Below are 27,120 nucleotides of genomic sequence, written 5' to 3' on the forward strand. Positions count from 1 at the left end.
TTGTTTGAAACTCGATGGTCTTTGTTGAAGCCTCATTAAAACAAAAACCCAAACCAAACTAAACTTAGGCTAGTGCCAAGCAATCTTCAGAGATGATAAAAAGATTATGATTGAAGTTGTGATTTCAAAAACAAATCTGTGTGTCGATAAATATAGTGATTGGGATGAGCAAGAAGTGTCAGACAGAAAAACCTGCTTCACGGCTTGTTGCTGCCAGCACATAGAAAATAAAGCCTAGAAGAACTTGCTGAAAAATTCTTAGGGAAAGTTGCAGAGTTGTCATGGCTGTTGCCTTCAGAGGCTTCTCATCTGGGTGCACAATGACCAACAACACAAGCATCCTACATGTATGTATACCAGAAGCTAGTAGGGAATGTATACCTGTAGCTAGTAGCTAGATAAGCTTCCTATATCTCCAGTAATGTAAAACAGCAAATAGTGCATCTTCCTCCACCATATGCACTGGTAGCTCTGAAAGGAATGCTTCCTACTTATTTCCATGGAAACTGTAACAGATACAAAGACCACAATAATACTATTAGACAGAGAAAATTCTCAGCTAAGAGCAGTGTTTTCATCATTATCTTAGCTGTGAATTTTCACCAGCAATGAACAAGGGCCATGCTTATAAAAATCTGCATGGCCATCCAGAACATGGTTTGCCCTTCACATCGCCGTCACCACTGCTGAAACGCACCACCCACTACCTCACTGTGTTCACATCCACTGTTTGGTCTCCATAAACATTCAGCAAGCATTAATGATTGTCAATGGGTGCCATTTTTTTCTGCATGGAGGAATTCAATGACACACCTCTGCTTTATCTGCACTTCCATGTCCACCAATATCTGCCTCTGATACTGTGGGCCAACATAATAAAACAGGAGGCATTACTTTTGGAGCACAGCTCCTTTTATTACTATTTCAGAATATCAGTTCTGTCACTGATTAAGCCAATCTAAGAGGTTTCTGACCCTTTCTGAACACACTCTGTCTTTTCCAACTCCTAAATCATCATCCATATCATCTTGTTTGACTGGCAGTTGTTTAGAAGGGAAGGAATGTCCTATGAAAGAGATGTCAAAAATGGTTTGGGTTTAGAACTTTCCCCTCTCAATGCTTACAGCTTCATTAAAGTGAGAGGTACAGACATAGCCAAACTGGCATAAAGAAGCAAGACTACAAACTGCAGAGGAACTTTGCATGCAAACCTCATTCTCTATGGAAAGAACCTGTATTGAATTAGGAAGCATCATCAGAGTTTTAATCACTGCTTACTTTAATTAAGCAGAAAGTATTCATATATTCAAATATTAGTCAAAACAAGGCAATTCCCTATCTCTAGGTGATTTAATAATGGTATTTAAAAAAGTAGAGCTGCATTTGTTATGTTTTCCCTATTCCTGTGGAAATGGCTACAGAAATGGTACAGACAGTCAAGTGCATCCTGAACTCTTTCTCTTTCTCTAGTTAAGACTAATAACTAGCAAGAAAAGGCAACAATTAAAAGGCCAAAACAGATGAGCAATTGTCATATTGCCATCTTAAGGTGGAAAAAGTTACTGGATTATGAAGTGTGAAGAAGTAAGTAAGATTTTATAACATTCATTAGGAGATAAAATACAGGAATAGTCTCAGCAAAAAAATGAGAAGAGAAAAAGGCTTAAAACTGGATGTGCTGTCAGAAAGTGAGGAAAAGAGCTGGATATCAGATTTATAGGTCCTTTGAGCTCTTGAATGAAGAATTTGGAGAAGGTAAAATGTCACCTTCATCAGTCTCAGCTGACTTGCAATTCTATTGCCAGATGGGACCATTATCATCTGATTGAATTATAATCATGTCAAACATCTACTTTGATCCAGGAATGAGCTTTCAGAAAAACCCCAAGTCGAGGCAGAGCTTTCCTTCGAGATCCATAGGACATATGATCTGGCACGGGATATAAATGTCTGTCTTTCACTCTTTGAAACACACTTCTATGAATATTTGTTACTCTTGGTTACCCCTGTGTGCCTTATATCTATGTTTCATTTCTTTTTTTTTCTTTCTAATAGATAAGATATCCAAAGTTAAGGTTATCTGAAGTTGAAAGATGATTTTGATTCACTTGCATTTACAAGGGTGGGGCGGGGGAGAGGGCTGGAAGCAGATTCTTTTTAGATTAACCTGGAAAAATAAAATAAAATAAAATACAATAAAATACAATAAAATACAATAAAATTAAAATGCTCAGCAGATCAAGAAGTTAAATATTTGGTTTAGACCACATGTAAATTTTATATGGTGCTTTGCCTTGTTCAAGTAATTTTCTTAAAATAAAATGATATTCAAACAACAGTGAAATAGTAGTATTTTGAAAATCACAAAACATTCTGCTTTTAAAATATTTGAAATGTAAGATCTGTTCTGACTTTCAGACTGAGCAGCTCTTGATAAGGTAGTCTACAAAATGAAAAACAAACAAACAAAAAAATCCAGCCATAATGTAAGCATGTAAAATTCGCTGTTATCATTAAAACTTAACTTCCCAGTGGTGAATAAAAATTTGAGGGAAAAATGCTGAAGTATAATTTTGGGGCTCATTCATTCATTTCTTCTTTGCAAGCTGAGGGGGTGGTCAAAAAATTATATTTATTCCACAGAAAAATATTGAAACGATTTTAGAGGTAATTCCCAGCTGGAAATAAGTTAGTGTTGCTGTTGACATACCCTTCTGTTCAAAGAAGCAGAAGTAAGATTCAGGGATCAGATCTCCCAATAAGGAATACTCCAGCTTTGATTTTTAAAATTCAGCATAATATGGAGATTCCAACAGAATAGCTCAAATAGGGGCACTGGTCTCCACAACCTTTTATATCCATTACTGGCTTTGCAGCATCCAGAAGCTGTGTGTTTCTCACTCTAGTCACACAATATATGTACTGCAATTGGGATAGATATTTCCTCCTTCCTTTCATTAAGAATTAACCAGCATGTTTTTGCAAGCCTTGCATGATTCTTGCATGCTTCTCCTAGGAGGGATGCCTGGAGCTGATAATGAACTAACCAGAAAAGCAGCCCACCACTGCTTCCAGATGTATGTGTGCACAACTGCAGAAATTATATCATATTGTTGCAGAAAGGCCTGACGCCACTTTCTCTCTGAGAAGCACCTCTTTCACATTTTACAATATACAGATAATCTAAAATCTACTATAATTTCTTTTGAATACAAGTATTTCTATATTTTTAAGCTGCATGCACTTCAATCTTCAGCCTGTGAACCACAGGCAACACGGAAAACAGCATATTCTCATAATGGAAAGCGGCAACAAAAAAGTTATCACAGGGAAAACACTTTTATCTTTCAATGCCAAGTAATTACAAGGTATAAGGAAATAAATCTCTTCAGATGTGTTTTCCAAAATGGGATTTATAAATGGGTACCTAACTCCCTTAGACATCACAGCCTACAACAGCAGATACGGGCTTACAAGTGTGGGTTGCTTACAGATAAAAGCAGACGAGGCTGGATGTAGTTTTCATTTCCAGAAGAGCTTTGTTGTGGTTACTCCACTTACTAGAAACTGTGATTCCTTGGAACATTTAGCCCTTGAGAAAGAGAAGCAGGAGACAAATCATGTGAAGTGTGGTAAGGAATAGCAAAACACTGAACACTTCTTCGAGCTTGAACATGTTTTACTAAATTCTCATCTCTGTTTGGCCAGGTGGTAGTTGGAACACATTAAATGAAAAACTATGTGGGAGTGTAACACTATGCTGCAGTTGCACTTTGTGCGTACACTTCTTATCTTTTTAGGAACTTATTCCACATGTTGCAGTAGAGGAAAATAAAACAATTATCTTGGTCATGTTTTAAGATAAGCTCTCAGCAGGTCTGGAAAATGTTTTAATCTGGCCTTCCAGCTCCTTCAGCAAATTCCCTCTAATGTTAGTCTTCTAAGACTGTTTATGCCCCATTTTATTTTCTGCACTATTTGATGTGTGTGGGAAATTAAGCAAATATGATAATAGTTTAAAAAAAAAAAAAGGAATATTAAAAAATGAATAAAAATACATCACTATTTACTGGCAAATACTGTTTAGTGTTTTCCTTTTCTAAAATGTGGTAGTAGATCATTGTAACCCTACCATAAAATTAAGAAAAAGCTCTTATGATTTTAATTCACCACTCTCCTGATATATAGATTACAATTTGAAGTTCGAGATAAGGAATATTTACTTGAAATCCTTACACTGGTAAGAGATAATTTCAGCATCATCAATACATCAGTATTTGTCAGCCCATGAATACAATTCTGCTTGGTAAGCCAAGGATAGAGAGAAACGCTGAATTCCTTTAGAACTATAAAGAAATTGACATCAGCACTTTTCATTTTCCTGCAGAAAGCAACAGAATCCATGGATTGAGTTAATCTGAAAAGAACTGAATCTTTAGGACAACTCTTATCACCTGCTCCTTACAGGAAGATGCGGGAAGAAAATCATGTCCTTTTAGAGCAGTGCAATGCAGCACAGTGCAGGACAATGAAGGGAAGAAGGAAAGGAAGGGAAAATGTGCTGTATCATCTGCAGCTTTCATTACTCATAGGTTTTGTTTGCAATTCTCAGACCTCTGTGCCCCTTCATGGTCTACGTAAGCAGTACTTCCTTACACTGCTTGCCACAAACAACCTTCTCCTTTCAGCAATACTCGGCACAGACAGCTCCAGAACACCACCCAGTTTCTCCCTTTCCTCTTTTTGATTTTGTTTATTCAGACACACATACCCAGTGTTAAACAGCTGGTATGAGCTCAGTACTTCTTCTTAAAATATTATGTCACAAATCTTGTTGAACTGCCCTTCTTTTCTCCAGTCTAGGCCCTTTTCAGGCATTTTTTTCTGGCCAACCTGATTTCATTACAGTAAATGTCATATTTCCTTTAGCTAATGCAAATTCCCAGTAACAGAACTACAGCAGCCACTTTAATGTAACATTACATTTTTTAAAATACTTTCATGTTATACATCCATTCACTTTTTAAGAGTAATTTCAAAATGCTGTTATGTCCTGACCAATTTTATTAATACATCTCCCCTCTTTCCTACAATCAAAATTAACATCTCTACAAAGAATACATTCTCTCCTTTAAAGGATTACTTTTCATCTTGAATCACACATTGCCTTCTAAATCTATCCAGTGTAAATAATGTGTAAAATAATCAAAGCATCATCATGACCTGACAGCAGAAGCCTTTTGATGAATAAGGTTTTATGTAGGATTATCATATGGCAATTCCAAACTACATTATACTTGAGTCATATACTATTGCATTAAATTCTTCTATCATGCTGGATTGGTACATTTAGCAACTTATCAGTGTTCTCCTTTGTGGTTAGATTTGTACAGTAGTTGCAATCAAAAGCACTAGAAATATAAAAGAAAAGCAGACCAGAGGAAGGATATTCTACAAATGAAGAGTCAGATTTTGTAATGTTATTTATTCCTCTTTTTAGTGCAGTCAATGTTATTGGGTTTGTTCAGAGTACCAGATAACAATACAGTCCCGAAATGTTATAATTCAGAGTATTAGATATGCTGGGGAAAAAAAGAAAAAAAAGGGAAAAAAAAGCATTTTAAATATAAAAAAGGAAGGATTTTCTTCTCTCCCCCACTCCACCACCAACACATCAATCAAATTCTTTCTATCCTATAGTTTCCCTACAAGCTTGATAGTGACCTACAAATGTGCTGCTCTCTCCCCAGATTCAACAAGTACTGTGTGTGATGCCTTGTGTGATGAGAATACGGATACTGCAGCATTCTCAAGATTCTCTATGGTGATACCCATGCTTTCATTTCAAATGCAATCACATACCTTGAAAAGTGCACAGTTTAGCAGAAACTGGCTTCTATGACAAGGCAAACAAGAGGACTCATATTCTCTGGCACACAAAAGAAGTTCAGTTGACTGGGCTCAACAGACTTCATCAAGGACAAAGCTGAACTATCACGACAGAAGATGATACTAAAAGATCTACAATAGGCTGGGGAGAAACTGTTACTGGTCTTATCCACTAATTGATTATCCCAGCTTTATGTACAATGCAAGACTCCATCCATTAAGCAGAGTCGGCAAGTTGTTAAAATAAAAATTACTGTTTCTAACAGAGTTTTCACAGAGCAAAGCAAGGCACACTCAAAATCTCACACATCCTCGAAGTAGTGTTTTAATGTGCCTTGCATTAAAGGTAAGATATTAAAGTAGGAAGGTAAGAGTAGCCCTAGAATAGAAGGAAAACATGAGAACTAGAGAAAAAGAAGCTGAGAGAAGGAAAAAAAGTCAAAAGCTGGAAGAACTGGAGGGGAGAAAATGCAAAAGCTGGTCAGCCTAATAAACCCAAATAATAAAGAAAATGGGAGAAAAGAGACAATACTAGAATAGTAGGAGGGGAATAAAAAAAAAATTAAGTCCTGCCTTAGTAAGTCCACTTCCTTTTCTGGACTCAGTACCATCGTGCCTTGGGCTGACCTCTACCCTCGATCACAAAAAAATACATTTTTTTCACCCCTGAAATGCTCCAGGTTGTACCAAATGGCAGGCTTTTAACAAAGTGGTTTCACAAAGGAAGAAACCACATCAGGACTTCATCTCCTTTTTTGAAGCAACTAAGTTTAAATGCTAAAATGGAGGAAAAGAAGGAATACTGGAGAAGGGATAAGGAAGAGTGACAGGTGGAATATTGCCACCAAAGCCTATGTGGTGATGAAGACTAATGCAGGGATCAGTAATGTCTCCAAAGCTGATGGTTGGTACCAAAGCCAGCAAATTCCACTGCTATGGCCCAATCAACACTTTTTATTGTGAAGGAGATGTGCAGCAATATGGAGCATCTTGGACAACAAACTCATGCAAGTCACCTTCTCAGCATTTTCAATATTCTGCTCTCTACTATCATTTGAAAATCCATTGCTCATTGAACCAAAATACAATGCAGGTTCCTAAAGAAAGTAACAGATTTGACCTCCTATGTTATGGACTAATTCTATCTATTCTCTGCATACAGAAAAAGGACATTTATAAATAAAATTAACAAATAAAATAAAACTCTAAAATTGAACCATCTCGATTTACCCTAGTTCTATTAAACTGAGGTCTAACCAATCTCTTAGGACCATTCCAGTCTCTTTCTTCCTGTGAACAGACTCAGAGAATCACGACGACTGATATGGCTTAATTGCTTATCACAGTCTAAGATCTAATAAAAATAACTAAGTATTCTGAAATATTTCAATTGAGATCAGAAAGAAATATGCTGATTAAGAACTTAAAACACTTTAGCTGCTAAAATAATTGTATATTCTAAATTATACCCACCCAGTGCTAACTGATAATTTACCAAGCAATAAGTTCCATCTGAATTAATCCAGAATACTAGGGCTCATTTTTCAGCATCCTATTTAAGCAATTATTTTCTGTACTACATATCTTGCTTTTGACAATAAATATAACAACCCATATCACAGTGTACATTAAAAACACAGAAAAACAGAAATACTCGCTCCTTAATAATAGTGAGTTGATGCAAGTATTTCCTGTTCAAATGAGCATAATCATGTCTTAGTTTGAAATACTTTAGTATCACAAGTGATAAGTAAAATATTTGGATGGATACGGTAATGAAGAGGTTAAATCTGATTGTAATTAGATTTCGGTATGCATGGTCATATGGCTAATAGTAAATTTTCCTTGATTAACTGATCCTGTTTGTTAAGAGCTCCTATTAACATTAGCACACTCTGTGTCGGCTGTAGAGACACACCATGGACCAGTGCAAGATTAATGAAGGCAGGTACGCATGCTGATTAGAATGTGGCAGTTTAATAAACTCTTCTAACATTAAATTATTTAATGCATTCATGCTCATGTAGGCTATTCGATGGTCAGCTTGACCACCTATGTATTAATATTGGGAATTGAAATGCAGAGGATGGAAGAAATATAGCAGTGGATGAGGTAATTAGCTCTCATGTCTGATAAATGGGGCAATACCTATGTGTATACATGTTTTAGCACATCACAAATGGTGCTTTCATTAACTGGAAACTCTTGCTGAAAATTTTCTGAACATTTAGCTTGATTTTGATCCCATAAACAATTCAACTAAATACTATAGCCAGTGTCTGTTTAATATTTGAAGCAAATTTAAAGCAAGCTATAGTGATAAAATATATTGTTAAAATATAATACTAAATTGCCCCCAAAGCTTCACCATTGTTTGGATGTTCTTCCAGTATACTACTTTGAAACAAAGACAATGTTTAATAAATATTACAGGATAAGATAGGTGCTGTAGGCTGGTATTTGCTTTATCTTGTGTATTCCTTCCTCCTGTGTCACTGGCGAGTGATTGTTAACCGCAGGAAACTTGTTTAAGTTTGAAGAAGACGTCAAGTGAAACAGCTGCTCTCCAAACCATTACCAGCAGCATTTAAGTGTGAACTTGAGGTGCCACAGAATAGTGTTCTATCTTCTTATGGGACAATACATAACACTTTCTGTGTCAACTCACATTGAAAGCAACATAAAACATAGGCAAAGTTTAGATGTAATGTTTTCGGCCACATAATTTGTTGTACTGTATTTAATCTTCACTCATGTCCAAAACACAACGGTGGAAGTGCTGCAGACTAACCTGGTAGCCCTTTTACCCATCTCTTTTCAGACTATTTAGCAAATCTAAATAAATGTGGGAATGGCTGATGGGCTTCAATTCAACACTACGTCCAGCTTCAAAATCTTTTACAAAATACAACCTTGCTAAAGCAATTTGGTGAATGTGCACTTTACTTATTGACTGTGGTCTCTGTCTATTCAGTTACAGTAAGCCACTCATTTCAAATAGCTTTTCTAGCATTTTAAAGATTAAAATGATATCAAACGAATAGCTTTAGTACTGATCAGCCATGTAAGTGCATAATACTAGAACTTAATTAGCCAAGCTATTTCGTCATTACCAATAGAGTAATGTGCCAGTATTTATGAAAAGACCCCCATCTGTCTAGGCCTATAAAGCTTACCTAAACAATGGTGTATCAGTCAGGGTTGGAGTGGAAACTGTCTTTCCTGACAAAGCTTGGACATTAGCATAGCAAAAATAAAATAAAATAAAAATAAAGTTTTATATATATATATAAATTTGTTTGGCATTATGAAAGGAACATCATTCTGTGGACATGCAGTTAAGTCGGGAGCCAGTTCAAGGGAATTGGAGACTTCCCTCCTTGCTAAAAATATTGCTTACTCTATCATTGCTCAGCCTGAAGTGTGCAACCTACTCATCCATTTATTCAAGCAGGGACCACAATCTAGGAAACATCCTTCCACTGCAGGAAAGTCATTTAACCAGTTTTCATCATGACTCCTCCTTCCTTTTAAGTCCAGGCTCAAGAGCCTGTACTCAAGAGCCATTTTGGTGTTATCACCCCTTTACCACGAGGATTTGGACAAGAACCTCTGAACGTGTCCTTTATTTCATCAGAGCAATCATTACTGCACTACCTGAGACATTCAGCTCCTTCCAGGGCTCATGGCAATCTAGGCTTTTGGCAGAAATGAATACCTCTTAGGACTTTGGCCAGCCTGGATGTTGTAATTAAACTCCTTGTGTTTTCTTCCATTTTTGGCTAACATCACTTGCTACTGTGGTCATAAACTACTACTTTCTTGGTTGCTTTTTGATGACACTTTCTGATTGCTGCTGACTGTTTCTGATGACTTATGTAGACGTGATATTTACAGACATGATAGTAGACTAGTAGTAAGCTTTTTATTCTGAAAATATCCCCGGTCTGAACAATTTTTATTCAGCCATGGGACAGTTTGAGATTATTATTTTTTAAAATATTGCAATAAATACAAACTGATACTTGTAAGACTTCACTCATTTTCAAAGTCTCTTCAAACCTTGGCTGCTCTATGATGTCATCATTTTCTTTTTATTTTGCTTCATTTTTCTTTGGCCAGGATGTGAGAAGTGCATATAAAAGGCAAGTAGAAGATAGAAAACAGAAAAGAGACATTTACTGGAAACATGCTTCTGGCTGAGTAATCAGTTCTGCAGATTCTAGGAGGTTAAAGGTGTATGTGGAACAGAGAGATATCCATATAATGTAGGCGGCATTGAAAGGCAAAAGAAAAGATAGGATACAAAGAATGTCTTTTTTGGCATAATTCCTTATGCTCACTTACGATATCAGAAAGAGTCATAGCAAAGGCAATGATGAGTCCAGAAAGAAAACTGACCTAAAAAAGTAGTTTTGTTGGATCTTCATTGCAAGCAATGTGAAGTGAAAGAAAAGAGAAGGAGACTTACTTTGTGTAAGCAGTCTTCAATGCAACCCAAAAAAAAGCCTAGAGAGTTCTCCAAGCAATGATGCTACAAGTGGTTTGGGAAGGTTGAAGACTTTCTGGTTGACTGATGCCTTCACAGAATTACCTGTCTCAGTTTCTTCCCAAACAGGACTTAACAGAAAATCCTAGGTTTCCTTCTGCCTTCTTGGATTATCTAAAGTGAAACCATTTTTCATCTGCAATTGCTTCTTAAAATTATAATAATGAATAAAATCAGAAGAAAAAAATATGTCCTATACTTCATTCTCAGGCATGAGTTCTCTCAACTTACCCTGCAAAACAACATTTTATTTTAAAATCTGCCTTTTCCAACTTAAATATCAGTATATCATACTTGCCATGCTTTCTCTCTGGGCAGAGTCTGGTCCTTGAGACTAGTGCTCTGCTGCCTGACAAATTCTACTCACATTATGGCTAAGAAATACCACTAACCATCAGGTAGGAACAAGAAAACTGGCAGTGAAAGAACAGAATAAATGGTTTGCAGGGCTAGAATCAAAGACAAAAGCACCAGTAAAACTAAAGAGAGGGAAAGCAGAACTGTGAGGAGCCAAAGATAATTGTGAAAGCAACATTAGGAAAGAAGATGGAGGGAAAGTCAAAAAAAGAGGATGCACATGCTTGTAGCTTGCTTTAATCCCTAACTGTAGTTTCTCAGTACTTGTTGGAAGAAATGACCGTATGACACGACAAAGAGGAACTACCCGGCACTAGAAGACACCATTCAAATGAACAGGGATTTTCCCAAAAAAGCCTTTCAAAGAGGCTATCTGAACATAAAGCAATATCTGTGGGTGCAGATAGATTATGGGCCCCACATCTATGAGGTCATATGCTGCATGATGTAACACAGAGTATTCTGGGTTTTGATCATTTTTCTTGCTTTAGCAGATCTGAAGATAAGAAGAGAAGAATTAATATGTGGCAAGATTAACAGGAGACATTGTCAGATGAACTGCCTACATCTTCCTAAGCTGCTGCTTTTAGTTTGTAAAGGCTTTGACAGTTTGCACTCTTAGATGCAGATTTCTATAACAGAAGTGAGAGGTGTGTAGTATTGTACTCTCTGACAAGCCTAGAATCCTGAATATCATAAAGATACAAGAATTGCATTGCATTAGGTAATTTTCTGAAGTTGCTGTACTTATTCCTGTGCTTGTCTAATCCTCTCTTCTCTCTCTTTTGTAATCTCTCAAAGTCCCCCTCCAATGCCCTTCCAATTACAGTTCTGTGCTGCCCATCATGCCATCGGTTGGATGATAGTAGGTTTGGATTAGCACTAAATTCCCTTAAGTCTTTCAAAGTCTCCACCTGGGTATAAAGTAAGCCTAAAACTTTAATTATATCTGCCCAGCTGGTACAAGTTGTTCTTTCCAGATTCATACTTGTGCTTCAGGAGACCAGACTAGGCAGTAGTTTGCATCTACTGAGCATGGGCTAGCAACAAATTAGAAAGAAAAGCTCCTGGAACAAATTGGCTAATGCAGTATGGTATTTTAGTCTTGAATGGTGGCAGTTTTCTTACACTAACGAAATATTTCTCACAAGTAGCTGCTTCACAGACAGCTCACATAACATGCACAATTTTGGAGTCTACTCACTTGAAATGGCCAGTGAAACATGATCAGATCATGTTTTCAGTGAAGTTACCAAATTTCTCACAGCTATGAACACATTGATTAATTACATCCTTCTGAGAAGCACTCAAGAGGTAGTTCCAGAATTGGTTCAGTGCAGTGAGCTTAAGCCTTACCTTGCTCTGGGTGCACTCATGGGGCTTCTCCAGCCAATCCAGCTATAAGCACTTCCCGCATGTAAAGCTGTGGACCTTAAGTCAATGGATATCAGGCTCCATTGCCCAACATTTCCTCAGCTGTGCTGTGCTCTCTGCATACATTATCCCTTTGAGCTGCTTTTATACAGCATAGACTTTGGAGGGGAAAGACTCTTTTTCACCACTTCACAAATAAAATCTCCTGGATTTTCAGTCTCCCATCTAAAATTCTAGGGTGTTTCATTATGTGTCAGGAAGACTAAATAGTCCAATCTGATCTCATTATCAGTTTAAATATGATATTTTAATAACAGTACAATAGCTCAAATCAATAAAATCCGATACAAAACCTGAAATGCAACTGCACAGTCTTAACACAGCTAAACCTGAGAAATACAATCCAATACATTTCTTTCCTAGTTTCATTTAAAACCCACAGGAGGCCACCAGGATATAAACAAAATTTTGTTTTGTTTTGTTAAATGCTGCCTCTCATGTCTGTTTAAGTGAATCTACCTGGATCAAACTGATGGATTACTTGCCTTTTAACAGCTTATGCCCACATTTTATTAATCAAGTTATCTTTAAGAGTAGGTTTCACGGTCAAAACCCTGAGGGGAGCCATTTAAAAAGAGTTCTTTAAGTTGGCATAAAAATGACTATGATGTGCCAGTCACCTTTCCTCATTTATCCAGGGAGAATGCAAGACTTTGTTAAGAAACACCAGCTATGTTGTCACTTGAAAGGTACTCTCACCCATTCCACCTCACAGCTGCCATCAGCAACGAATGGAGGCTCATTGTGCTATCTCCGCTCCAGGGATAGAGAATGACTCTTGGATTTAATATGCTTCTCCCAGAAGCATTTTGAAGCATTTTTTGATATAAAAGAAGTATGTAAGGTATGTAAAACTAAGAGCTGTTCAGGAAAAACAATTGAGGGATCCCTGACAAGCATTTTACCGTGTTCTTTCCTTTCTTAGGATTGCTGTCTGCATGGCTAACACAGTCCAGACTTAGAAAGACAAAATATTCTTAGAATTAGTTTTTTTACTTGAACATTTTATGAAGTATTCAATTTTTTTTCTCCTCACTGTTCAGTGTCCTAATGCATACTTCTTTAATGCACACTTCCTTCAAACTGCAGTCTACAGAACAAGAAATTTTCATTTACTTGAGAAACACTCTATTACTCTCCTTGGTATGCTATGTGAACATTTCACAAACATTAATGAATTTATTTTCAGAACATCCCTTTGATTCATTTAATTGTAAACTATTTTACAAGTGGGAAGCTGAGGCACAGAGCTAATAAGGCTAAAAATACCTGCACATCTCTTCTGAGATGCCTAACTCTGCTTCTCCTTACTGTTAAACATTATGCAACATAGTATTTGTTCAAGTGTACTTCCTATTGACCTGTTGAAGTTACCGAGCACTTCACTAAATCAGAGCACACCTCTATGGGGTAATGAAAATACAATTCTTCCAGGTCAGCTGACAGCAACATAGTACTGTTGCTACCTTCAACAACACCAGTTGAGTTTACATTTATGGGAATTACAGCAAAAACACAAGCCATCACAATGAAACTAAAGATAATTACACAAAGTTTTCTAATGCTAAAATCAGAAACATAATTTCTCTGCAAAGCTACAGTTTAACAACCCCTATTTTCATTAAAGGTAGAACAGATGACGGTAACTTCACACCTTCCACACTTTTCCTTCCCATGCAGAGCCAGGAGGTTGCTTTCCCCTCTAGCTCATGGTTTGCCATTCTTTGTTCTTGCTGCGGTAGCAAGATCCAGGTCAGACAGTATCAGAGCAGGGGAATAGATGCTGTCTTCCACCTGTTCCAGCGCTGCCCCCTGCCCAGCTATGGCCTACACTGCTCCTCACCTCACTGACAGATGCATGAGCTGACTGGGATTTTTACCTGCAGCCTCGCTGTTTCATGCCTGGGAACTCCACAAAGTAATGACAGATAACCACGCTCTCCCACAGAGATTTCATGCGAGTACATCAGGATGGGATACCTGCTATAGGCTAGGATCACCATTATCTCCCCTTCCCTCCCTGCCCACATAGGTGCACGCAGACCATTAGCAAGCCCGGGTTTCTGTGTGTTTCCTCAGTAACAGTCGCTCAGTTTCCAATCTGTGTCCTTTAAAGACACAAGTTGCTCTTGGCAGAGTTAAACATCAGAAAGGACCTCACACAAAACCCAGCCCATTTCAGGATGGAAGCAGCCCACAGCAGGCCTGTCTCCCTTTGGCTCCTTCCCAGCTTCCCTGTCCCAGAAGCAATTGGGATAGGAGCAATGCGAGGTTTTTGCATTCACTGTAGGCATCACTCACCCTGCTTTTAAAAAAGATATCTACAGCTTAACAGACATCATAAGTATCCAGTTTTGCAGCACAACATTCAATTACCATTATATAGAGGAATTTTCATTACAGATGTTGCAGCCTATGCAACATATGAGGCAGATAATTCGATGGAAAACAGCATCCATCATTGCATGACTCTAAACACAGGCTCACTGCACATTGATGGAGAGTCTCTTGGAGAAGTGAAACTCCTGAAAATAAAAGCTCTGTCACAACATACATGCAGAAGGAACTTGTGTCAGGTACTTAACTGTAATGTGTGTGTGTGTGTGTGTGTTTGTGTATAACTTCACAGGTTTCCAAACAAAGAAGATCTATGCAGAAGCAAAAAAACCCGGTGCAAGCAATCATTCTGGCATCTGTATAGGCTGCAAGGGCAGCAAGGAAACCTGCTCACAACACAAACTTTTGCCAGTCGATCTAAGAGCAAAGAAACAATATCCTGCATAGACCTCATCTTATTTTTTCAAAAAGCTGAATACTTTCAGAAAACTTCTGAAACAAAATGGAAATTTTCCATCTAATTAGTACAATTAGCAACTGAAAACAGCACCTTCTAATCAATACTTGCTGTCTAGATTGTGGCTAACATAGCAAGAGTGTCAATTGGTGTGCCACTAGCAGACAGATGGATGGTCTGACAAAGATATATATGTTTTACACCTTTATGAGTCATCTGGCTGGAGAAGAAACATTTACAATTGAATTTTACCTTCTATTACAGGCATTCACTTGTCATCAGTCCACGAAGGGGGATGATGCTGTGGGAGAACACCTGTCTACACCAATTTCTATTCCTCTTCAATCCACAATTAATAAATCCCCGGGAAAATAAAATGTGCTAAACTTTGTACAGGCACCTCTAAGTTACTTCACTCTGAAATTGCGTTAAGAATATTTTGAAGAGGGTTTTGAAATTTTTTTATTTTAAAAAAGGAATGTATTTCAACAGTTTTGTATACAACTAAATTCTCTATTAATTTAAGAAAATACTGTAAAATAATTTAATTTTGAAAAATCATCTTCTTTAACAAGAAAGTCCACTCTTAGTTGTTCAACACCTGAAATGTCAAAGTGAGAAAACAAGCATGCAACGTAAGCCTAAGAGAAGGTAGCTCTCAGCGTGACAGATTGCTTTCAACAACACCATCAATAACTGCTACAGAAAAGCTTCCTGAATTTACTTGCATGAGACTTACACTTCAGTGTACTGGCCTTACAGCTGAGGAATTGCTTCTTCTATAGTCTGTACGAAAGCAAATAGAATCAAGGGATCATGCTCTCATGAGACATCTGGACTGTATAATGGTAATAATTATAGAGCAGTATTATTACCAATCAGCCTACATTTTTCACTGTGACAGATTCAATGCACTATGGAATCCAACTTTTAATTGAAAAATAGTCAAACTATAGCATTCCTGCTAGCAAAGATAAACTTTCATTTTTACAAGAATGCCATCTTGTCTCAGTCTAATGCAACAGCTTTGAGGAAGATTGCCCTCATCTGTTTCAACTGTTAGCTGAACTGAATTTGCTGAACTGAATGCTTCAAATCACACTGATACTACATATCAAACTTGAGATAATCTTGGCCTATGTTTTCCTTAAAGTAGAATGACTCCTGTATTCAAGCATGCTTCCAACGTTGTATGATGTGATTCCTCGAAATAACCCCATCTTCTGCATAAAGAAACATATTACCTAGAGAACGAATAATGGAAAGAAAACTTCAGGCTTAAAAAGTTAGATTCTCGAATTAGTGAAATAATAATCTGAATTTTTGCTTAATCTCCTGCCTGTAAAACGGAGGATCAAGGACAACACTCTAGAAATACCAGGTTTTTTGTCCTAATAATGAACTCCGTAATGGCCTCACAAATAGACCCCCAGGGAGTTTTCTCACTTATCTGACCTTCTCACATAAGCAAAAATGAGATGAAAAATTGGAAGAAAAAGAAAAGATAAATCTGTATCCTAGTTTCCTTTTTTTGAATTTTTGAAGTAGAGTGAATCCAAACACCTCAGAGTCATCCAAAACCACACAGTTAATTGCTGAAAGAATCTCCAAGTATTTAAGTGGAATTAGGGCAACTGACACAGCAGTTCTTTTTGCAATAACTTTGATAGACAATAAGTGCTCCTCCAGATGTCATCCTGGAGAAAGCAGCGCACATCTATCTCACATATTTTTCTCTGGGACAGTTGGCAATAAATTTCTACTTCTTTGCTTTAATTTTGATGGTCAGACAGGCAGACAGGCATTTATATCACAGTGCATTCCTTCTTGTCAGCATTTCAGAGTATTAGCTGTTTCAGTCTTCCTAGAACTGAGAGTTAGTTCGAATTTCATGAACACCAGAGTTGGTTCACGTAAAGGCCAGTTTTCTTAGTTTAATCATACTCCCTCATATTGATTCACATTAAAGCCATTTAAACCAGACCCAAGCTTACTTCTGTTTCACCACAAAATCTTTTGTATGTTATACAGAGGGAAAATGTAACAAACCTGAGCTGATCACCTAGTGAAACCATAATAAGTTATCTGGAAAACTGGACTGATGCCACAGTTACAGCTAAAATCCACTGAAGTACAAGAAAATATTTCACCTAGACATGCATTTCCAGTAATTATAATGAATTCATGGTGGGGACACTTCAGTTAGTACTGAATACATCACAACTCTCTTTTCAAGTTCCAGGCTCATCCTGAATAAATGCTTATTTGCCATTTGGAATAAAGAAACACCTTAAATGTTAATTATTAACAAAATGGTTAATATTTATATAGAAAAGTTATGTTTCTGACAATAAGTCAGTAGCAATTCACAATGAAAATCGCTTTTTCAGTAACATTTTGTAGTGGTTTCTGATACTGCTTATGTCACCAAAACCACAATTTTTAAACCATCTGAAGTAGTTTTTACAATGACACCATAAGCAAATTTTGTTATGCTTAAAGTTTTAACGAGGATACATGCAGATACATGATTTTAAACGGTAAAAATATTGTCTGAGTGGAGCCTTAAAGCATAAATGCACAGAAGACAACTGCTGGATCCAGCTTTTTAACTGAGAGTTAGTTAACGTGTGTCGCATTATATTGCAGTCTCCCATGTAGGTATCTCTTCTATGCTAATTACCAGAGCAGCAGACAATAAAATCACTCATCACTGGAGGCCCAGTACTAAAACTTTTTTGTATAGTTCTTGAATTTCTGGCCACTGAGAAGAATCCCTGCTTCTACCTCACCATTCAGGAAGTAATTTCATATAGGAGAAAAGAACACGTCAGTCATTTGCCATTGCATGGTGGCTGTATTACGTACAGTATCAAAAGAAACAACTTGGGATCTCTCCTGCACAAAGAGTTTTCCACTCCTTACCAGCCTCACATTAATTGCCTTCAAAGTTAATCAGGACAAACTTACATTCATCCAAGAAAATCTGCTGGCTCTTGACATATGAAGAGAGCAAGAAGAAACTGTGCATAATGTTTCATGATAAGTTTTAAGAGGACCAAATCAAAATAGGACATCTAAGCTTGATCTCAGAGGAGGAGAATTGGTTCCTTTGGTTCTGCACATCCTCTGGCTTTGCTCTCTGTCATCTTTTCTGCAATTACATCAATCACCAGGACAGTCTGGAAAACGTGGGAATTAGTGGAATCATCACAGCAAAGTAACCAAAAAGTTTTAGCAATTGCCAGACTACTCATCAGGAAAAACAGCACGATTTAGACTCTGCAATTTTATTTTGCATTATTTGCTAATTATCACAATGTTTTTTATTCTTTCCTACCCCAAATTCCATAATATTTGACATGTCACTAAAACACACGTGCAGTTCCTAGGATGTCCTGAATTCTTACTCCCTAACTTCCAGTTGTGATCATTTCACCAATACTTTGTTTTAAGGAAAATGATCCTATTGAAAAATAAATTTATAAAAGAAAAGGGGTTACAAAAATGCAGATAAATGCTTCAAGGAAAGAATGAGAGGAAAAATAAAATAGAAGGAATGTGAGTGTGTAGCACCAGAGTGAATGGGAGGACAGCAAAAGAGGTAAAATGAACATGGAGGAAGGTTAATGAAATCAAAGAACTGGATTTCGGCCTGCACTGCCCACAGCTGAGGTAGTATACTACTGATATCAAAAGAGTGGCTTAAAAATGGTTCCTGCTATGCAGGGAGAGTCAAGGCCCTGCCCAAGCCCAGAAATCGTTTAAATGGACCAGAAGGTTTTAAGATTTCTTTCCATGCAGGAACTGAGTGTTGCTCTTTGCTGGAAGGATGCAATTTTCCTTAGGGGGTGCAGAGAAGAGAAGATGCTTCCTAGCACCAGGAAGCAGAAGAGAGGCACAACTGTGTTGCTGTGTAAACAGCTTTCCCTGCTCACTTGGCTATAGAAGGTGAACAATCAAAGCGAATGTTGTAACCACAACACTTCAAAAACAATGTAAATGAAAAATAGTATACCAAAGTATTACATCAGCTCCTTTCACAATGCCTATACTATAGTGCAATTGCACTTGTTTCAGATGTATACTGTATTTTAAGAAATAGGTGATGCTTATTTGTTAACACTGAACCTAAAGGCAATCTCTTGTTAAATATAAAAAGTCTCATGAAAAATCTGAATCCTTTTCTTATTCAATAGAATACATCAGCATTCATTTAAAAAGTACAGACTTAAAGCAATATTGCTGATCAAATATAATATATTTGAAAGGAATATAAATAAATTAGAAATAAATTCCATATTAAAATAGGGACTTTTACTACAGAAATGCATTTTTAACTTTTTTTTTTAAATAAATTACAGAAACTTTTGCACTATGAAAGCTTTCAGGCAAAATTAATGGTTTTGTTTTGCAAATTAATTTAGATATTAAAAAATTATATTTTCAACCAAGATCTCAGTTACTCAGATTAAATATTAACCAAAAGCTGTCTTCTGCTTAAATAGAATTTAGCCTTTGAAGTGTTTTTATTAATCTCTTCTGATGTAGGTGCTTGAAATTCTATGAAAGTGCTGCTGCTACCAGTTCTGTGCATCACTTACTGTAATTTATTTTCAGAACATAATTCTATTTATAAATGAAAATCCTATTAAAAGAAGACAAGAAAAATTAGTCCTAGACTTTGCATTGGTAGAGTAGAAACAAAATGAGCGGCCTAACCTGAAGTGACATTTACAAATTACCTGTTAATTTAAACTGGGTTGAAGGATGACAGAGTTTAGTCAGACTGACAGGAAGTACCCAAGGAATGACAGTTGGGCCTGCAGTGCCCATAAAGCTCCAACAGCAAGTGCCTTTATCTGTGCTCTCAGGGAAAAGCTTCCCTTGTAGTAAATAATGTATCTGTAAAAATATTTATCTCATGGCAGGCCAGTGAGCAAACATTTTATGGAGCCGAAAACCCTGCATCCCACTCTTTTTGTTCTTATTTTTAGTAGGGATAAGAACTGCTTTAAGATGGCCACCTGCCTTTAGTCACATGGTTGAGTCATCACTACCCCCCTAAAGCTAAACCACATGATTTTCTTAATGAAAATCAGACAAGAAGTGACAAGGCTTGTATCTTTTAGTTGCTTCAGGATAACATTCATGCCCTGAGACCCATTCCTTTGTTCAGTAGACATTCTTTGAACAGACACAAATGTGTATCAAGGCCACGCAGTGCCAAATATTTCTAAAGATAACAATAGCTGCTCTTGCTCCCCTTATAAATAGCACTGAGGAGACTCAAAACCAAGTGCTAAGAATCTCATTATTTATTTCCTTATGAAAGCCAAAATGTTGTTTGAAGAAAGAGGTTCAGTTGTCTTATATTTTAACATTAAACACTTTCCATGTGTTCAGACTTTACAAAATTCTTGTAGAAAATGCTTAAACATCAAATGAAATATTTTTGAGTTTTAAAATAATCTAATGACAATTAAGAATCCGTCCCTCTTATGACAATCAGGAAAGGAGCAGAAAGCTATTGTAAGTCATTTCTGCAGAGGAGTGCCACACAAATGAGAAGAGAAAAGCAGGCCATAAGCAGATAACTCAGCCCACATTTAAGATAGTATTATGCATAGTCAATAAAAATTGGTTCAGTATTTTTAAACAGTAAGCTGTGCTTTAAATACATACACAAATTACAGAACATAAATTTAAAAAGCTATACTCAGGTTTAGGGATTCTGTGAAGCACATGCACATTTCAGTCACCAGGCACCCACTGACCTGACCAGGCAGCCATGAGCTCCCCACTCACGTCTCATCCACTCCGGACACAGTCCAGAGGTCACACTGCAACAGAGGAACTCAGATGTATTATGCACACTCTTGTTTCTTGAATAAATTGGCTCTTGATCTTGGGGTAGAGAACATGAGCTCATGCAATGCGGGTGGGTATAATTATAAAAGGTATCTATCAATTCTCAAATAGAAAAAAAAGGGTTAAAATTCTTCCAGCTCCATGAATATCAGCTTATGTACCTACAGGTACAAAACAAATTGTGCTTGGATATTGTTCCAAAACAAAGGCATGAATTCCCATAATCTACTTCAACAGAATTCACAAGTCTTTTTAAATGCTATTTCTACATACCTTGTTCTTGAAATTGATATTCAAAGCACAAAAATATCAACCATAACTAAGTCTGTGACATAGACAAAGTTAGGTTTCTGCAGGCTGGTGTGGGAGACTTGCTTGTGGATACCAGCATTTTGCAATACAATTTTAAGTGTAGCTCATTTCTAATTTTCAATCTAAGCATAAGACAACTGATTTTTTTCTTTTTTAAATGATGTCTTGAGAGTGATGTAATTTTACACCTACTGTACAAAAGATTTTCCTTATTTAATAGCAGAGTATAAATTCTGGAAGCAGATAAAGATCTTATTATTATGGAAGAACAGTAAAATGAGATCTACAGTGCCATTATTTTTGAAATTAGACACTGTACCTTAGTCAAAAGATCCAAATATAGACCATGCTCTGGTCTGTATGTCATTGATGAAAAATGGTCCTCAAGACTACTTAAAGAGACCAGGAAGACACAATTAATATTTTGATTTCTCATAGGAAAAAAAAAAAAGAAGCTACTGCAACAGATAGAAGTTTTGAAGCTGTACTGACTGTGGAAAATAGTAGACTCAAAAGACTGTGACTAACAGAAAATAGTAGAAACAAAAAATGGAAACTGAGTTACTATATATAGTTCACGTGTAATTCAAACTCACTCTCACACTAAAACTGCGATGGGTTCACTGTAATCTCAAAAGGAGAAATCATGACTCAGGGTATCAAGCTACAGTGAGGAATATCTAGCTTTCCATAATGTTCACTACATTAAGAAGATAAACAAAGCCCTGCCTCTAACCTGGTTCTTTGATACAGAATGCTTACACAGAACTTTCACATATTATCCATATACTTTGTGGAGATTATATTCAATCTAGATTTGGAGATGGTACTTAGGTCTGAAACTAATGCCTCCTATTTATTTCCATAGAGACTACAACAGATACAAAGAGCAAAAGAACACTGTTTAATGGTGCAAATTCTCAGCCACAAAGCACTATTTTTCAACATACTTATCAGCATCATCAGATATGAATTTTCACTAGTCATGAACAAGAGCCTGTATGCCATGTTTGTAGAAGTCTGCAGTAGTGGAGGTGACCCACTGTCGCTGTCGCCTGTACTGAAATGCACCACTCACTGCCTCATGCTCACAGCCACTGTTTAGTCCCCATAAACATTCAGCAAGCAGTGATAAAATTCAACGGGTGCCATTTTTTCAGCATGTAGCATTTCAGTGACATTGCCTCGTATGCACTTCCATATCAGACACCATACATGTGCCATACCACCAACACTCAGCTCTGACACTGTGGGCCAACATAATAAAACAGGAGGCATCACTTTGGGAGCAGCACTTCTGCTAATATCCAACATTTGATTAATTATCCCACACACGTCTTTGACCAGGAAACCATGTATACTTCTTTGGCCAATCTCAATTATTATTCCAGGCTTATTAGGTGTTCCTGTACAGTATGACTGATATGCTCACCCTTATACACTATATCAAGGGCATATGATAATGATAACGATCAGTGTTTTTTTAACACTGCACAAAGGCCAAGATGTCAAGGCCATTACCTCAGAAGAAAAGAGGACTATTGATTATTAACTAGAGACTGGCTAGAAATGAAGAAATTAATAGGTAGATTACCCATCTACCAATTACCGGTAAACTAGTAAGGTATTTGGGATGCAAATTAACTACATGCAGCAGGGTGGTGGAGGTGGTCATCATTCAGCACCATCATTTTGATTGAATATGTTTCAGAAAAGAGAATTCTGTGCTATAGTTGCAGAAAATGAAGGGAAAGAAGTTACTTGTTAGTTTAGTAATGTTATGTCTACACAGGCAGATTTTCCAACCATCACAACTTAGACCTCACAGTCCTCAAATATCAGACCCCTATCCATCATCTCAGTAGAGTTCCTCAGGTAGTTGTCCATAAAGAACTCACAACCCCAAACAGAAAGCACCATGTTGTTGCTACTCAGCCTAGTAAATCTGGCCACTGTTGCAATGTTCTAGGAAATCTCCCTGGTCTTATTTGGAGCAATGTCTGAGTTTAGGTCTCCCTTCTCCTAGGAAATATAACAACTTCAGAGTCTTTCTCAGTATTTCTCACTGAGGCTGTTCTACTTTATTAAAACTGCTTAAACGTTCTTTGGAAAAAGAAAAAAAAAAAAAAAAGTAGGATGTCTAAGGGCTGGCAGCCAGAACAACCCCTAAAAATTCAAGCATTCCTTATTTCACAGAGTTTCTCCCACATCTTTCAAACCATTCCCACACAGAAGGCATTCAGGACCTCAAAGAGTAACATCAAAGCAGGATTGCCAGCAGGAAAAACTACCTCTCTTCAGCAAACACTTGAGATCACTTGTAGAGTGAGGCCCTAACTTTAGAACATATGTGGTGTCACAAAGGCAACTAAAGCAACAGCAAGACATATTCCACATAACAAGAGCAACTCTATCAGCTACATTACCGGACTGGCCAACCCAAGCAAAGGTAGTGATACCCAGAAGTACACTGAAGCTGAAGAAAATTAGAAGGAAAAGATTGGGAAAACTTACAATTGAAATACAAACAAGCCAGGACTTACACTTTCCTCAGAAATTTTCTGACTTAGTCTATCAACTTGAAATACACAAAAGTGAAGGGAAAGGTGTACAGGAATGAGGGTAGCAACAACCATTTGTCTATCATTTTCCATCTTCTTTTCCAGAGAGCTTAAAAACAACAACAGCAACAAAACACAAATAATGCACTGGGACTGTCACTTACGGAAATGGGGGAGAATCTTAACCTACTATTCCTATAAACTCTGTCTAATTGCTCTGATTGTCACCATTAAAATTTAGATTCTTTCCAAATCTTGATCTTTCAAAGATTCTTTTATAGAATGGTTTGGTCTTTGTCCTTTGCTCAGTTCTTGTAGGAATGTAACTGTTGCCCATGAAGGGCAGTCAGCAAGAGCACTTTACTGTAACTAGCTTATTTACAGGAGGCTCAGACAGATGAGTTTGCCAGTTTCCATAGGAATCTTTAGTTTCTTGCACCAGAGCCCTGTTGCTGCTGATAACACATGCCAGAAAGGCTATAAACCTTTTATTCCAGCTGGAACATGCAAAACATCTGGGGAATGTTTCCAGCTTTGGCAACAGTTCCGTGCTGTTACAACATTAGCCTCCATCACTGTGGCCACTTTCATAAGGTACTCTTTCTCACCTGCAAGGAGAAGCAACAAAAGTGGCAGCATCTGATAGAACTTGTGCCACATGTAACCTTGCTGATTTCTTTCCAGACTCTGAGTCATTCACACTTCGATCAAATCTTTGGACAGATGACCAAGCAATACTGAAGCATATACACTCAAGATCTTTTGAAAGAAAATTTAGTTCAAATCCTACTGAGTTTAAATTCTGCCATGCCAGAGTGAACCAGGTGGTCAGTGACAAGCAAATATTTACTCACCCATTGCTTTCCCTTTCGCTGTCCTTATTAATCACATTTGGATGCTACTATAATAGAAAGCAGACACACAGAAAGCAAGGAGCAGTATTAGCAGCAGTCCCCAGTCCTCTTTCCTATGGGAAAGGGATAAAATAAACATCTATTACTGATACTGTTTGTATCCCTTTTTTAAACAGTAAAAATTTAAGATGAAAATCCTGGCAACTCCCAAGAATCTCAGTAAGTCTAAACTGGGAGAAGTGGTTAATATAAGAGAGTTTGGGGTACTTATTAAAAACCCTAGGGCCCTTAACTGGATAGACTCAGGCCAAGATATGCAGTCTAAAGGAGCTCTTCTGGCTTTGCTCTGATTAAGATAGTATCTAAGTAAATAAATATGCTTACCACTACAGGCCTTAAGGGATGAATAACTGGTCTTATAGCCCTAGTAAAGGCTCCTAAGACTGTGCAGTGGCCAAACACTATTACAGCAGGCAGATTCAGTGCCCCTTTCCAAGACAGCCCGAAGGATTTCTGAGGGCTTGAACGAAAATGCTGAGGAAGCAGTTGTTTATATTTCCTGTAGCTTTTGAAAAACAGTCATAAAAAGGTCTCCGATCTTTAAGTGCAATGGATAGTATCCCAAACTCACCCAGGGACCATAACTACAGAATCTCAGGAGAGTTTCTGCAGTGGATTTATCCCTTCCAGTTCAAGGATTCTGCTCTCTAATATGGTCAGTTAATTTATTTACCTTAAATTCTGACTGGCATACGAGATACACTTGTTACACCAGATAGAAATAAATACATAAAATTTTAACTCCCTTAATTTTACCAGACAGATTTAATAAATGCACATAACTAATGGGTATATAATGACTTCCCTAAACTCCTACTTGTAGATCATGCATTCTATTTCCCAGTACATCTTTTTTCCCATGAAAAATTAAATTGGAAAGTCAACAAGAGAGAAATCATATTGGGGACATTTTCACTCCCTTCATTTACATTTCCAGTCTTCGCAGAATGTGGATAGCGTATTGTTATGGCATATTTGGTTGCTATTCAAAACTTTTTTTTTTTTTTTTTTTTTTTTATTGAATAGCAAAATTATTAGATGAGTAGAATCCTGTATGCATAATAAGAGTATAATTTAAAGCTGTCCCTAGGCTAATTTATGAAGCAGTAAATCAATTGGAAAAGTTTTCACTTTTTCTTAAAGGGGCACAAGGTTGCTTTTTCAGTTGGTTTCATCTGTTTTCGTGGTCTGTGCATTGATCATAGCCTGGTACAGTTAGCCAAATGCATATGGGAGAAGAACTATCTGAGGGATAAAACTAATGATACATATACTCTTTTTCTGTTTCTCTTCCCTAAGTAAATTTCCTTTGACTAGTACAGAGCCTTACTGAATAAGGCTCACAGGCGCTGACCGCTGTGTAGCAGAATGCAATCAATGCATAGGAATTTTGAAAACAGATACTTTTGGTTGCACAAGGTCAAGGCATGTAAATCTGTCTAACAAAATATGTGAAATATCTTTTCCATATCCCAGCAAGGATGTGTAAGCACTTTACGTTTCCAGTAAATAGTGAAAAACATTCATTGCACATTTGGCAGAATAGCTAACAGTATGTGAAAATAATAGTAATATTTAGCACATACACATGGAACACAAAGCACAGTAAAAAAAAGCTGTCAGGTGTCATTCCTATTGATATTGATAGGAAATAGAACCATGCAGTGCATCTTCCCTAGATCATCCAGCAACAGACACAAAACCAACATCCAAGGCTCCTGCCTAGATCAGCAAACTGCAGAACCGTTTTACCTGCTCTCATTTTGCTTCTGTATTAGTGCATTAGCCTTGGTATTTCTAATTTACTCACAGAAACATATTTCATCCACAGATGATTGCCACTAGTGCCCATTGCTGAGCTTCCTCATTCCAAGAGTCCTCTGAGGGGAAAAGTTTTGCGACTTATACATGGCTCTCTCGTATACACGTAGCATTATGAAGAAATTTTGTCCTAGTTTCAAACACAGGAAGTTATACAGATAAAACAATGTAGTAGCAGGACCCGACTGACTGCTCTCGCTTGACTCATATGTACACTAATCTAAGACAAGTAAAAAGCTCTTCTTGAGAAAGAAATAAATTTCACCTCTTTAGGGCCTATTCTGACACCTTTGTCACTGACTGAAAAATCAGGGTAATGTTTATTGCTATGTTACTTTCATGTTTGATTTAAAATGCAATTTGTTACATTAGTATGCACTCTTATCCTGGGATTTTTAATTAGACACATTTTGGAAAATCAAAGTTTAGGCACATTCTTCGTTAAATTGGTAACAATTAAATCCTAAACTGGTAAAATGGGCCTAATTTTATCCAGCCGAATTGCACTATGGATTCATAGTTAGTCTTTGATTTTCTGTTCATGTTTAATGCCTCTCCTTTGCTAAATGGGACCTAAGGATTTGCATATTTCTACTTTTGTCCTTCGAAAGGGCAAAT

The sequence above is a fragment of the Tetrao urogallus genome, assembly GCF_951394365.1.
Source record: "Tetrao urogallus genome assembly, chromosome: 5".
Taxonomy (NCBI): Eukaryota; Metazoa; Chordata; class Aves; order Galliformes; family Phasianidae; genus Tetrao; species Tetrao urogallus.